We start from the raw sequence: 15,879 nt of genomic DNA on the forward strand, positions 1-15,879 counted from the left end.
CCAGGCTGGTCTCCCAGGAGGGATCAGGACCCTCAGAGACTGTGAGCCTGGAGAGGCTGGTGAAAACCGCCCTCCTTGCTGGGTCATGAATGTTGTCTTCCTGGGGTCTGGGGGTCTGGCTTCCTGGAGACCTCCCCTTGCTCTTACCCCTCCCATCAGTCATTCCAACGCCATCTCCTCTGAACTTGATGAAGCCCATGGGTGCAGAGAAGTCTCCTGCCCCATCTGGTCCCGGCGCCCCTGCAGGGCTCCGGCCAGCCCAGCTTCCTGGGGACCCCCACCCAACTGACCAGTCTGTCCCTCCTGCTGGGCTTCCTTTATCCCTGATCTCCCTGGGGGGTCTGGGCTGGACAGTCCTCAGCATCTCTCTTCTGTGGGATACGGAGGACAGAGCACCACACCTGCACCAGCCTCTGCCCATCCCAGGGGCTCAGACACACCACTCTGTCCCAGAGGGGAGAGGGGAGAGGGTGGGCTCTGCGGTCTCCATGGGACCCAGGAGGGGAAGCCCCAGCAGGAGATAACTGGGAAATAGCTCCCCATTCAGAAGCGTCCAGCCCTGACCCTCAGAGACCTGAGAGAGGGCGCCCCACAGTCCTAGCCTGTCCACATGCCCCCGCTCCCTGGGGTGTCCTGTAAGGACAGTGCGGGCTCACATACGCGCCAGATAAGACCAGCAGCTTCCCACTAAACTGGGCGTGGCGGCCATCTGTTCTGACCCTTCAGAAGTGTTTACTGAGCCCCATTCACTATCTGCTGCCGTCTCTGAGTCCGCAGTGGCTTTCCAGGCAACCTACTCACCCAGCCCCTGCCCTGAGACAGACACATTCCATCCGAGGGCCCACCGAGCTTCTGGGGAAGGCAAGGAGCTGCTCTCGGTGGGTTCTCCTGGGGCCCTGAGCAGTCAGGTACATTATCACCAGGTAAGGGCACGGTTTATCCTGTCCTGGGCAGTGACCCAGACCTTGAGGACCAGGCTCAGCCCATCAGGAGTTGGGCCCAAAGGCACATCCATGCCAGCGTCTTGCTGTCTAGCAGAAACACAGGCAGACACATAGTCCGGCTCAGATTCAGGCGTCTGCTCTCAGACACAAGAAGACGGTGAGTGCAAGCTCTTGAACCTGACCCGTATCTGTGCTGCCTTCAAGGACTGCGGCCCTGGAGTGAGCTGGAGGTGGACGCTGTGAGCTGTGGGTTCTGGTGGGGCCCTGACCCATCACCCTGCTCCACCACCCCCAGACAGGGGCTGCTGTTAAGTGCTCCCGGGGGCTCTTCAGCAGCAGGAGCCCCGCCTCTAGCATCACTGGTCCCCACAGGGGCAGACACACCCACCTATGGCTCCGTTCACAGGACACCCTGAGCCCTGGGCCTTGGCACTGGGAAGGAGGCATGAGACCAGTGTCCAGCGGCCAGGGCCTCCAGCTCTTCCCTGTCTGCGGGGAGCCTGATGTGTCTTCGGGCAGGACATGATTTTCACACAGCCTGGCCCCCCGACACCAGCCCCCGCCTCATCAGCCAGGCAAGCAGGCTCTCGGGAAGCCTCAGGAAAGCTCGCTGTGGGTGGGGTTTCCGTCTCGAGTGTGGCCGCCTCTGCAGGGCTCTGGAGAGCAGCTGTGACCCTACTTCTTTCCCACCTTGACTCTGAACGCCCCTTCACTAAGCAGAGTGGGGATCCTTGCTCCTCGCCGGCCCTCTCCACCGACCAGTCTGCGGGGCTCAGGTTCGGGTGGCTCCCCGGCTCCCTCCCAGCAGCCTGGCCGTGCTGAGGGCGCACAGCGGGCCTGTCTCTGGGAGCCCCGTGTGCTGGTGGCCCGGCTCCGGGGAGACAGAGATGCGGATGACCTTCCCGCTTGCACCGCGACACTGATCCCCTGTGGGCAGGTGAACCGCGGCCTCATCTGCTCACGGGATCGGCCAGCATGGCAGGTGCTCCGGGAGCACGGGATAAATGTGGTGCCAACACCCCCGTCAGCTCCCGCAGACACAGCGTGGCCCCTGCACCTGCACCCTCGGGGAGAGGGGCTGAGCCGGAGCCTGACAACGCGGCCGTGGGAGGCTGCGGGGGTCCTGGATTTGAGGGGAGCAGGACTGGGAGAAAAGCAGGGCGCCCCTGTCTACACAGCCTTCCGCTCAACCCGACTGTGCAATTGCCAGCTTGGCAGTCAGCTCCTCAGCCACCTCGGAGCTCCCCTCCTCGCGTCCCCACATCTGACCCATCCGGAAGGCGGGTCGGCTCCAGAGTCTTTCACGAATCCCCCACGTCCCGCTCCCTCCACCCTGCCTCCATTCTACCCATGAAGAACCTGGGGCTCCTCTTGCTAAACTGTCCAGGACTGTGAAGCCAGGAGGGGATGGAGCCACATTGGAAGCCTGAGGCTTTGGTGCCAGATCTCCCACCTCTGAATCAAGGCCAAGCCACCAGCAGCCCCTCCGCCGGGTCCTCTCCCAGGCTCCCCCCTCACCATGTGACCCTGCACAGTATCCTCCACCCAAGGCCACGGGGGCCTCTCTGTCAGCCTCATGCCCTGCCCCTGCGCCGCTCAACTTGCTCTGCTGAGCCCCCATCCCACCTAGAAAGATCCCAGCGCTCCCAGGGGCTCAGGCTGCCTCCCCCACCCCACCTCCTATTGCCCCCTCCCTCCCCTGCAGCCCCCAGCCACTGGCTGCTCCTCCAGCACTGTGGGCAGGCTCTGGGCTTGGAGACTTGGCTCACCTCACCTCTGCCTGCAATGTCCTTCGACTCACCTCCGAGGTTCCCACTCACCCCTGCACAGCCTCTGTCACCTCCCCAGGGAGACTCATTTGAACAGCAGCTCCCCGGTCTGACTCTGCTTCTTGTGTTCCTCCCACTGGGCACCCCCGACCTCATGTCTACTCGGCCACTTGTTTATTTCCAGTGTCCCCCAAAATACAAGTTCTTGAAGGCTGAGAATTAATTTTGTTCATTCGCGTGCCCCAGCAGGAATACCTGGGTGGCTCAGTGGGTTAAAGCCTCTGCCTTTGGTTCAGGTCATGATCCCAGGGTCCTAGGATCGAGCCCCACATCAGGCTCTCTGCTCAGCAGGGAGCCTGCTTCCCACCTCTCTCTGTCTGCCTCTCTGCCTGCTTGTGATCTCTGTCAAAAAAAAAAAAAAGTTTCATGGTCTTAGTTATAAAAAAAAAAAAAAAAAAAGCTCAGATTCTAGAAGCAGACCTGCGTCAGATCCCAGCTCTGCACTTTACTGACTTCACAACTAACAAACCCTAGCAAGAGGCACTTTGTTTTCACCATCTATAAAATCGAGATACATTTAGTATCTATTGGATGAATTAGTAATTATGTCTTCACACCTTGGAAAGGTGACTCATTTACAATAAAACTAAAACAGTTGAGCTATTTTAGAATTATAGATCATTAATGCAATTGATTTAACCAAAAACATGCCATATACATGTTAGTTGGAGGGAGGAAGGGGAGGGAGAGCCAGGGCAGAGAGGAAAAGCCTCATCTTTCTTGACAGAAAGCACATGGTGCCTGAAATGGATCTGAAAATAGCAATATAAGAACATTATTTTTAAAGAATAACATATTTTAGGGGCACCTGGATGACTCAGTGGGTTAAACCTCTGCCTTCGGCTCAGGTCATGACCCCGGGGTCCTGGGATGAAGCCCTGCATTGGGGGGGGGGGGGGTCTCTGCTCAGCAGGGAGCCTGCTACCCTCCCCCCGCCTGCCTCTCTGCCTACTTGTGATCTCTCACTCTCTCTGTCAAATAAATAAATAAAATCTTTTTTAAGAAACCATATTTTAGAAACATGCAGGTAAACGCCATAAGAAATTGTTAAAAATTGAAAGTGACTACCCTTGTAGAGGACTGTTGGCTCCTGCTCATCCAGGACTCTTGGGCTCGAGTGTCCACACTACGGACATTTCTGAGATCAGAATACATGTTCGCACTGATGGTACTGGGGGGACATAAAGTACCGATGGATCAGCATTGGATAGTGTAGACACATCATAGATACATACAATGTAGCCGATTCAACAATGTAGCTGTTATAGATACAGTGTAACTCTGAGAAAAGGAAGAATTTAGGACTGACTCCCCTGGAGCAGAGGGGCTGTGGGACACACAGGTGGGAGGGAGACATTCATTCTGGAAACAGGTGCTCCAATTTTCAATCATACCTGTACCACATGAGCTTCCTCATCAGGAGCTCTCTGCCCAAGAGAACATAGAACGATTTATTTCCTCTGTGTCGTTAATTTTCAATATTTGAGCTAACAAACTTCAGAATTATTTTCTTGAAGTAGACTCTAAGCCCTGTGTGGGGCTTGAACTCACCACCCCCAGATCTAGAACTGCCCGTGTTTCCAACTGAGTAAGTCAGGTCCCTAGACAACCTTTTAAATCAGATATTACTTGCTGAGTACATAATGCTAATCACTGATTCATGTGGTTTTCATTTAATCTGTGAATGGCTTGACAAGATTAGTCCTGTCAACATCCTCATTGGGCTCAGCAGAAATCAGAGGCACAGAGAGGGCAGGTGACTAGCCCAGGGTCACACAGCCAGGACAGGAAAGTCAGACAGGAGCCACAGCTGTGAGTGCCCCAGGTGGGGACCAGGCCGGAAGTGCCCTCAGGGTCCCTGGCACCCCATCCTTCCTCTCAGATGTCTCCACCATGTTGTCTCCTTTCTCCCCACTCCGCCCCCCCAAACAGAGGATCTCCCAGTTGGGGCTCCTAATCCCTGATTCCTGGCCGCACCTTCATGTCTGTACCAGGGCCCCTGTCGACCTGCCAGCCCCTGCGTTTTTCTGGCGACCCCACCCCGACCTGGCCCTGTGGTTGGTCTGAGAGCAGAGAGGCTCCGCAGCCCCCACCATGGGCAGCCCCTGTGCGCCCCAAGCCTGCCTGAGCATCCCCCCTCCAGGCCCTGAGTGCAGGCACCCGCGCCACCTGGCGGCCGAGGTCCGAATTGCCGCTAGAGACTCCCGCAGAGGAGCCCTCCCACCTCAGCTCACCTGCGCACACAGGTCATGAGCGCCTACTGTATGCAGCACGTGGGGGAAACTGAGTCGCTGTCCTAGGGGGGCGCACAGGCTATCGGGAGGCAGAAGCACAGACCCTTTCGGGGGAGGGGAGGATCCCCCACCCAGAGGCTCCTGAGCACTGTCATCCCGGGAGCTGGAGCAGCCCAGGGACAGGGAAACAGGGCAGGAAGGGGCCTGGGAGGAGGGAAGCAGGATGCCCCGTCAGGGGGCGGCTGGGTGCACGCGGCCAGCAGGTCCAGGAGAAGCCGCAGGCAGGGGCAGACAGGCACCTTGGCCCTGTGGCCGGGTCTCTGCCTCTGACGGAGGGCCTGCAGCCGTAACCAGAGGATACCGCTCCCTGTGCTCGGGGGTCCTGTCCTGAGTCTGCAGGAGCGAGTTCCGAGGCGGCCCAGCAGCTGGCCGGGAGTGGCCTTGAAGTTCCCCTGCGTTGAGAAAACGGGCTCCTCATGCAGGAGACTTTATAGCAGTGACGGCCTGGTGGAAGGGCAGATCGGGAGGGGGTAGCCTGGGGATCCTTGTTGTGTCCAGGTCTCCCCTCATGGGCTTCCAGGGAGGTTAGTGAAGAGGGGGACCTCGGCATGGGGGAGGGGAGCAAACAGGTGGAGAGGGAGACCCCAGTCCCTCACGGCCCCTCCAGCTCTCTGATTCAGGCCAGGGGGTCCCTGTGAGTGGGAGGAAGGTGGGTCACATGGCCAAGCCCTAACTGAGGGCCTCTGAGGACAGGCGCCTGCAGACCCGGTGACCGCAGGATCCCGCAGCAGACAGATTCTGGTCTGCTACTCACTGAGAACAATCCCAGAGGGGAGAGGGGAGAAGCCAGGACAGCCCACATGTGGGAGGCAAAGTTGGGCCATGCTGCCCGGGGTGACGGCCAGAGGGCTCAGCCACCGAGATGCCAGGACCGTGGGCAGGTCCGTGTCCCTGACACGTGGCATCATGAACGTGGACAGCACGCGCAGGACCAACACCTCCTCCTCCCTGACTGTGCGTCCCAGTCCTGCTGGGGGACATTCTGGGGTCTCCGTAGGAAATCCAGGCCCCTGAGGCCAAGGACACACGTTCCCTCTTGTGTCCTCAGCTGTCACACGGGCCCTTCAGGGCGTGGGTGCAGAAGACGTTTGCTGGATGGGGGGACGACTCTGCTTCCAGAAGCTTTGGGGTGGACCTGGGACAACTCTCCTCTGGACACTAAGCCCCGATGTGGGTAACTGACCGCACCCGAAGCAACCTAGGATTCCTCCCACGGGCATCACCGCAGACAAAGGGCCTCAGGCCTGTCTGGTCTCATCCCAGGAAGGTGATCTAGACCCAGTCCCGGCTCAGAGCCCTGCCTACTTGAGCTCTGCTCCTCGGCCTCCCACCACCTGGTTCTCAGAGGTCCTGCCAGAGAAGGCTGCTGCTCCCACCCCCCACCGACCCCAGTGAGCACCTGCCTCACCCCTGCCCCCGCAGGCCCAGACCCAGGACCCGCTGCTGCTGGTGGGGGCCTCAAAGGGTGGGTGCTGGGTTCGGGGTTCAGCTTCCTCGTCTAGTGGACATTTCCCAGAGTAGGGGATGGTTCTGATGGTAACTTGCAGGACCTCCATAGAGCTTTTGCTCCAAAAAAGTTAGAAGGAAGCTGAACCCTGTGGTTATACATGTTGTGAATCTCAGACGAAAGGATAAAACTGACGTTGCCCTGGAGTCGGGGCGGTGAACATCGCAGGAGGGATGTGGTTGTCGCGTTTCCATATTCATCTGACCTCGGTCCCCCCCCCCCCGTGTTGAGGAGCGTCTCTCACAGCTGACGTCCCTGGATCCCACGAGAATCACTGATGAGGGTCAATCGGGGGCCCGTGTGTGGACACACTGAGGACAATGGCCCAGCTTTACTGAGTTCTCCCAAGCCCTCCGCCCCTTCCCGCTGTCCCCATGGGCAGCTCCTGGGCCACAGGCTCCTACCCTGAACCCCTGTATGGTCACTGTAGCACGACCCCATCCATGCACCACGTGTGAACTGTTTCGGGGGACCCGTCAGCCCCCAACCCAGACCTTCACCATGGTGGGCTCATCCTTCCACAAACAGTGCATGAGCTCCTACCATGCGCCAGCCCGCTGCAGTGCTCTCTCTCGCTCTCTCTCTCTCACTCACACACACACACACGTGCACCCAGCAGCCCCTCTGCCTTCCCCCCCTGCCTTCCCTCCTCCATGGAGAAAGGCCGTGCGCAGGAACCACAGGAAATTCGGCGAGCAGGGCTCTGGATGAAAGAGGCGGGGGGGCTCCGCACCTGGGAGTGTGGTTTCCAGTTACACCAGGAGGTCAGAACAGGTTCCCTATGAAGGAGACTTTTTTTCTTAAGATTTTGTTTATTTATGTGACAGACAGAGAAATCATAAGTAAGCAGAGAGGCAGGCCGGGAGGTGGGGCTGGGGTGCAGCAGGCTCCCTGCTGAGCAAGGACCCTGAGGCTGGGCTCGATCCAGGAGTTTGAGACCATGACCTGAGCCGAAGGCAGAGGTTTAACCCACTGAGCCACCCAGGTGCCCCCAGAAGGCGACTCCTGAGAAAAGACGGGAAGGAGATGAGGAGTGACCGTGGACACCAGGGGGAATCGCTTTCCTGGCCCAGGCGGCAGCCCGAGGAGCAGCCCTCAGGCCGGACCCTGCCTGGCCTGTTCCCGGAGCAGGAGGTCAGTGTGGCCAGAGCATCTGTGAGCCCAGGAAAGACAGGTAGGAGATGGAGGTCAGAGAGGTAACGGGGCCCGATCGGGTCCATCCTGACCGAGAATCCCAGGATGCCAGAGCCAGAGGGGCCTCAGAGTCGGCCCCATAACCCACCCCCTGCTGGACAGCTGAGAAAACCAGAGCCGGGGGGTGGGGGTGGGGAGGCACACCCAGGGGCACCGGGACACAACGTGGCCCCCAGGGTGCGGCTGTGCTGTCCTGTCCTCCCTTCAAGTGCCAGGGACAGACTCTTCCCCAGGGCCCAGGAAGCTGGGGCTGGGAGCCCTGGGTGAGGGCGGCGGCCGCTGCGGCCCCTCCCACCAGGGGGCGCTGCTCGCACAGCTCTGCCTCCAGTCCCTGCACCTGCTGGGCTGTGGTTCCTGGGGGCTGCCCTGGCCCAGGGCCCTGACTGCAGCCCAGCCCCTGGGAGCGGCCCTTCCTGGTCACTGCCCGGGTCTCGGGGTCTCTCTCTGGCCCTGGCCCTGGCCCCGGGAAGACCCCTGAGGGCGACCAGGCTGGTTTGCAGGGGTGGGGGGCGAGGAGGAAGGGCAGAGGAGGGCTGCCTGGGCAGGTGCAGGGTGCACAGTCACCGTGTTGTCCGCGGCACTCCCTGGGGCTGGCCCCTGCCTGTCCCTCTTGTGTTTGCTGCTGCGGGTCCCCAGGGCTCATCTGGAGCCAGGGAACTGGGCAGGGGGGTGGGGGTGAAGGCAGAGCAGAGAGCAAGGAGTGGTGGTGACTGGTGGCCCTCACCCTACCCGAACAGGGCCACTGGGAAAGGAAGCCATGCCCCACCCCCACTCCCGGGGTCTGCCCCCTCCAACAGCAAGACCCTAAGGAGGGGAAACTGAGACCCTAGAAGAAAGCACCCCCTGCCAGCTACCCTCCTTATCTGCCTCTGTCATGGATGAGTCAGGATGAGACCATGCAGGATGTCACCTACCTGCTCTGCTCTAGGGACACACAGGTGTACCCACAGGGGCTCAGGGTGATGGTGTCACACACCCTTCTTTACACTCTGGGCTCAGGCCACACCTACCTGGCTCCCAGAGTATGTTGGGAGAGCAGAGGCAGCCTGCAGAGCCCCCACCCCACTGCTGGACAGCCGAGGGCAGGGTCAGACAGGACAGGGCGATGGGGCAGGGGTCAGCATGGGGTCCCATGCCCTCCGGCACCTCCTTCTCTGTCCTGCCCCACAGCTGACCTTACTCTCTGGGCTCCTGAGGCCTCACCCCCCGGACCTGAAGAGTAGAGGTCACTGGGAGTCCCCAGCTGACCAGGGCAACAGGCTCCCGGTCTGAACTTTGGTCTGGTTTCGAAGCTGGCCTGAAGCCAAGCATAAGGTTTCTCTCTCCATGCAGACTTCCTGCTGGTGCAAGCTGGGGAAATCCCCGAGACAGAACTGCCCCTGTCCCCCAGGGACTCACAGCTGGCCTGGCCTAGACCAGGCAGCTGCTGTGCCTCCCTGATGGCAGGCCAGAGGGGGTGGGGGCAGAGGGTGGAGCTGAGGTGCACCAGGTGGCGGGCGGGAGGCGGGGGTCGGAGAGCATCCTGGGAGATACCCGGGATAGCCCAGGGCCAGCAGCCCAAGAGGGAGAGAGAGGTGGCCTCATCTAGGCTTTCACTTCCTACACATCAGGGTGATATGGCTCCCAGCCAGCTGGGGGGAGAGGGTCAGAGCCGGGAGGAGGGGGCGGTGGGGGCTGCGACACAGGCAGGGATGCCTGACTTGTCCGTCGGGCCAGAGCTGGCCCTGCCCACCCCGGGGGGAAGAGAGAGGAGGAAGGGAACGTGATGATGGGCCAAGGTGAGGGTGTGGACAGCTGCGGGGCCAGCCGGCAGCCCTCGCTGGGAGCTGGAGGTCCCTCCTCCCCACGTCTGCCCGGTGCAGAGTTGGAGGATGGAGGGAGGAGGCCGTGGGAGTGCGGGGTGTCCTCAAGGCAGAAAGCAAAGCCCCCACAGGGAGAGAAGGCGGCTGAGCTGGAAGGGTGCACCACAATGGTTATTCTTGTCCTGTTTCCCTGGAGATCTCGTTCTGGCCCCCTCAAGACAGCTGTGATGGTCTCTCCCTCCAGCAAGTCCCGTGGACAGGCGAGGGGACCAGGCACAGCATCCCAGCCTCAGGCAGGAAGCCTCATCTTCCTTCACAGACTATCATCCCCGGATTCTCTCCTCCTCCTTGGCAGCCAGCTGCCCATCCTGGCCAAAGCTGAGCCTCTCCGCCCCCCTCCTTCACCAGGAAGCTCTCCAAACAGACCCTCCCTGTCCCCTATCCAGAGCTCCTCATCCTCAGTGATCGGACTCCCTTTCCTTTCCTGGGTGTTGACAGGTGGCTGTGCATGTGTCCTAAGTTCTGTGGTTTCCTGGGTGTGTCTCCGGTCTCTCCTGTAGGAGCAAGTCCAGGGCAGGGACCTGGAGGCCAGGTCCCAAGCCAGTCCACGGGTTCGGGGGAGGGAGCCATCAGTGGATTTTCATAGCCTGGAAGCCCAGGTACATGGCCCTTGTCTCTCCATCTCCACCTGTCTCAACCTGACCTTTGCATGTTCCCTTCCCCCACTTTCCTCTCTGACCCAAGCCAGCAGCTTCTCCCAACTTCCCTTCTGTGCCGTCAGCCCCGTCTCCCTCCTGCTGGTCCAGACTCTGTCCCCGGAGTGGAGTCATCTTTGCCTCTCTCCTCTGACACCCGGGACACAGGTCACAGGAAGCCCTACGTCCTCTGGAGCTCCAGCCCAGGCACCTTGTTTCATTTCAGGTCAATTGCCCCTTCCAGGGCCGGGCTGACATCAGGTGCTGGTTCTTGAGGGAGGAGTAAGACAGGGCAGTTGCCCTGGAGGGAGTCACCGCAGGGCAGGTCCCACTGTAGGAAGTATTATCCTGCAGGCACAGAGGGCTGTGGAACCAGACAGCTGCGTGTCCTCCTGCAGCTGAGGAAGGCAGCGTGGACCGGTGTGTTTGCTCTTCACGGAAGTCCTGGCTCACCAGTGACTGTCCGGGTGGCCTGGGACTAGTCACTTAACCTCTGAGACTGTTGGTCCGCGACCGTGTGGGGATGACGAAAGCCCTCCTCACATGGAGAGGGCTCGCCGTCATGACACCTAACGGCTACTGGTCACCAGGAACCAGGCCCCGTCCTCAGTGTCTGTAGGTCTTGTGTCCTTTCCCCCTTGCTGCCCCAATGAGGTGGGGACACAATCGTCTCTACCTTCTAATGAAGACACTGAGGCTCAGAGCTTACCGGAGCCGGGGTTTTCTGCAGGCGCCTCCTGACCCCACTCCGCCCAGCACCCGTGGCTTCGACGGTCAGAACAGTGACTCGCGTTCCACTCTCCCCACAGCCAGGCTCTGTGTTGACTGTTGGGTCCTTAGCGATGTGGTTTGAAGTTTGGCTCCAAGCACCCACGGCCAAGAAAAACCCTGGAGACGTTTTCGGTGCAAAAAGACGTTTTCGGGGCGCCTGGGTGGCTCAGTGGGTTAAGCTGCTGCCTTCGGCTCAGGTCATGATCTCAGGGTCCTGGGATCGAGCCCCGCATCGGGCTCTCTGCTCGGCAGGGAGCCTGCTTCCCTCTCTCTCTCTCTGCCTGCCTCTCCGTCTACTTGTGATTTCTCTCTGTCAGATAAATAAATAAAATCTTTAAAAAATATATATTAAAAAAAAAAAAGACGTTTTCGAGGACAGGACCCGTGGGCAGAACGAGCTGCTCCGGGATTGTGAGAAGCAACTGATCATACACTTGGGAACTGGGGCAGGTCGTGACCAAGGAAGTTCCCAAAAGGACCTTCTTATGTTGCAGGAGCTGCGCAGCATCCTCGAGGCCTGGCTGTGGTGAAGCTAAGGCTGTTTTCTCCTTGGGGACAACGTTAATAGTCAGAGAGCTGGGAGTTCCTGGGCGAAGGTTACTCTCTGCCCCGCGTATTTGCCGACAGGCTGCAGGTTCGAAGGAAGGTGAAATGTATCTCCGTTTCTTTGTCTCTGTTCCCCACATCACTCAGAACAACACCGAACGGCAGATACAACTGTCTTAGGAGGAAATCAAAGCTCGCAAAGGTGGCTCGAGCAGAGAAGAGGAAAAACGGCTAAACGTAGTCTGTCCCTCCTGTGTCTCCAAATGACCTTCAGGTGGTTTCGTGGGTGACAACCTGGACTGTGACACTGGGTCCCGCACTTGGGAGACAGGGACAGTGACCCTGGGTCCCACACTCAGAAGGACGGGAACTGTGACACCAGCTCCTTCCTGGCCCGCCCGCCCTGAGGGACCAGAGCTCCGTAGGGTCAGGCACCAAGCCTCTGTCACTCTGCTCCCTGAGCTGTCACACTTGTTCTCTCCTGGTCAGAACACACAGAATGCCCTTGGTCCCAGGGGCTTCCAGCCGTGCCCGGCACGCGGCAAGCGGGAGGCAGATGACCGGTATTAGCTGTGCAGTGTGACTCTCCCAGACAGAGAGAAGAGGGGAATGTGAGTGGGACAGAAAGAGCTGAAGGTTTTGGCCTTGGGCCCGGACGCGTGGCACCGGGGCCCCTGGATCAGAGAAGGTGCTCCCGAGTGTCTGGGAGCCCCCATTTCTCTGATGGCACCTCTCCTGCTCCCTTGGCCGGGCCTGCTGTCTATCTCTGGCCACGTTCTTATCAGGCCACAAACATGAGTGTGCTTGTCTGTTTCTGAAACTTTGCACAAAACGTTTGCTCCTAGATAGTCTCTCTCCCTCCTCCTTCCCAATCCAGACCTATCACCTCCTCCAGGAGGCCTTCTGGGACCAGCACCTCTCCTACCCTCAGAACCCCATTCCAGGAGCAGCGTGACAGCTCAGACCTGCTTAGTCACGGCTTCCTGCCTTCCCCCGCCCACTTGGAGGAAGCAGATGCCACATCCCCACCTAGAATGTCAACGGTTGAGGACCGAAGCTGACCCCTTTGAAGTTCTCTCCCCGGAGTCCGCGTTTCTCCTGCTGAGCTCGGAGCTCCTGCTCTGGGCCGCTGTCCCCTCCACTGAAGACAGCAAACCCACGCCTGCCCGAGTGACAGCAGGTGACCACTCAGCGGAAGGCTGAACCTCTGGGAGTCCGTGTCCCAGAAATTACGAAATAATTATTACTTAAGTGTGTTCCTGTGCTCAGCCACAAAAGTATAGGAAACAGCACAGACCCAGGGGGAAAAAAAATCCCCCGGAAAACAGCCCAGGAGAGCCAGGGTCCCGAGTCCAGCTCGACTGCGGACATGACAGATGACCTGAGTGAGGGAGTTCGGAATTCAGCCCTCCTGGACTTGGGGTTCTGAGTGCCGGGGCGGGGCCCCAGCCCTCCGGGATCTGGGGTTCTGAGTGCCGGGGCGGGCCAGGGCCTGCCAGTTCCAGGCTGTGAGTGTGGCTGCGCGCCCCAAGGGCAGAACTTCCGTTTGTCCACTTACGACTGAGGGAAAGGAGAGCTGGCCGAGTTCTGGAGACTGCGTCTGCTGGTCCTGCTGCCAGTTCTTTCTGCCCGGAGGCTTCCACCCTCTTCCGGTACCCAGTGGGAGAGAGGACAGGGCCTCCTCTGCCCAGTCGGTCCTGAATCCTTGCGTGTCCCCATGCGACCATGTGAGCAGTGGAGCCCACCCCTGCGGGCGTGAGACCACTCATCTGTCCGCTTCCTCCGGTCAGTGAGATTTCAGTCCTTAATCAGCTGCAGTGAAGGGGTTTACTGCATTCTACAGTCAAACCATTACCTCAAGGACTATTTCCACAGAGACATCATGGCGAGAGCCGTTCTGATCCCTGAAATTCCTGGTTCCCACTCAAAATACTGCAAATAAACCTTATTTGGTCCTTATTTGGTTCTGTTTTCTATTTCTGCACAGTAAACCACCCCGAAATTTAAGACAAATATGTCTTGCCTAAGACAAGAGCTGTTTTATCATCTCTCATGACGTCATGGGCCAGGAGTCTGACAGGACGCCCAGGGCAGCTCTGCGACCCATGGCTCAGACTGGAGTTACCGGGCGGTCTCAGACGGTGGCTTGAATGGCCAGGCTCTCCAAGATGACTTTTCTCCTGTGCGTGGCGTCTTGCCTGAGATGGTGGAAAGGCTGGGTGCCTTTCCCTGTCCATGCAGTCTGGGGTCTTGTATGCGCTTTCTGTGGCCAAAATTCCAGAGAAGGGGAACTAGATCCCAGGTCTGCAGGGAGGGGTATCAGAGGATCTCTGGCCATCATTAATCCCCAACAGGGCGAGCTGATGGGGACCCAGCAGGAAGGATGGGGGGAGGGGACATGGGACAGCCACGGCCACGGCCACAGGACAGCCATAGCCATAGCCACAGAGAGCTCCTTGATATGAAAGTTAAAGCTCCCCAAACACCTCGGCCCCCCAATATCCCTCACTTCTCCGTACCCCCACCTAGCCTGCCCAGATCCTAGGAGTTACCCCCACTGGATGATTCAAACTCCAGCCTGGGGCCTAGAACTTGCTGGATGCAGACACGTAGATGTCCTCTATTCATGCCCCATCGCTGTGTCCTAACAGCTCCTGCGGTTCCCTTCTGTCCGAAGGAGCTCAGACTCTGTGCCCACCCCCAGCCTCACTGCCTCCCGGGACTGGTTTTTCCGACCAGCATCACCCACTTCCATTTAATGGGCCCTGACTTCCTACCAGGGTCTGTGCTCAGTGCTTCAGAGGCCGTGGGACAGTGGCTCCTTATGCATTGACCTCGTATTCCAGGTGACGAGACTGAGCCCCAAAGAGGTCCCTCGGCATGCCAGAGCCAAGTGCAGAAGCCCAGGCGTCGAGCAGTGGGCCCCACAGCCAGTCACGGAATTCTCCACCATTTCAGCAAACTGCCCGATTCCTATGCCTGGGCCACAAATCCCGAGTCCTCACAGTCCATGTAAGAGCCTGGAAGCCCCCAACGTGCTCCTCAAGGCCCCCTTAGAGGGCAAGGTGGGGAGGTGGAAACTCAGGGACCCCCCCCATCCTTCAAAGAGGGAGTCCGGGGAGCAGCTCTGGGCAACAGCCACAGCCAAGGATCTGTTCCATGCCCTGCTGTGTGCCACGGCGGGGAGGACGGGTCTGCGCCTGGCCTCGCGACGCACGATGGACCGAGCAGTAGGAGTAGATGCTGGACACCTCACTCAGCCGTCTGAGCACACTGGAGGTCTGGCTCCAACACCCTCGGTTCTGTGGAAGGCAGCCCCAAATCCAGAAGTGAAAACAGCCTCTAAGCCCCCAAAATAGTGGACACAAATCGCTTGAACCAAAGCCAGATTCTCAGGCCTCCACACAGAGCCTTCCTGGACTACACCCGGCAATGCAGTCGGAGGCTGACCTCTGGCTTCCCAGCCCATAGCCCGTGGAGGTCAGGGTGGGGTGTGGGTAAAGGGTCTTCTAGCAAGGGAAGCATCCAAACAGGGAAGAGACCGCCGATGACCCAACAGCAGAAGACAGTTGGACCCAAAGGCAGACACAGCCCTGTGAGAAAGCCTCTCTCTGCGCTGGTTCACTGATTCTCCAAGTTACTCCACAGCCAGCCGGTGAAGTAGGCGGCCAAGGAGAGGAGACATCCTTGGAGAGGCTTGGTGGCCTTTTCCCTGACCACACAGATTCGCAAGTGTGGGGCTGGGAATAAAGGCAGAGCCGAAGGGGTGCGGCACCCCACCCCTCCGCAAGGGACACCTCTGTTTCATAGTGACAGCTGTGAGTCATCGAGAAAAGGCTAGAGGACATCTAGTCAACTCTGCTGAAAAAGACAGGGAAGTAGGTAGTACCTGTGAAAAGTCTTGCATAAAAAGTGATGCAAATGGACGATGTTTGGCAGTTGGGATACGGTTCCACGTTCTGCTCTTGGCTACATTATAAATACGATCGTTCGCCATCGGGGCCTAATTGTTGTATGGCGCAGTGAGGCTGTGTGCGGCATCAGGGAAGGGCGTCTCCAGAACTGTCTGCTGCCACGCTTTCCACCGCATCTCTGCTCCACCTGAACTCTGCTCCCTCCTCTCTCCCCTGAACTCTGGGAAACTCCTGATTGGGATCCCCGCCCCTCCCCTGGTGTTCTGACCCCCAGAAGGAAGGAAGGTGCCTCTCCCCGCACCCCCATCCCATCCCAAGGGAACAATGGCTCTCCCAGAGGGACCAGCGAGGCGAGGCTCCCCCGAAGAACCCCAGAGCTCACT

The sequence above is a fragment of the Mustela putorius genome, unplaced genomic scaffold (genome assembly GCF_011764305.1).
Source record: "Mustela putorius furo isolate JIRA1106 unplaced genomic scaffold, ASM1176430v1.1 tig00000997_pilon_pilon_pilon, whole genome shotgun sequence".
NCBI classification, from domain to species: domain Eukaryota; kingdom Metazoa; phylum Chordata; class Mammalia; order Carnivora; family Mustelidae; genus Mustela; species Mustela putorius.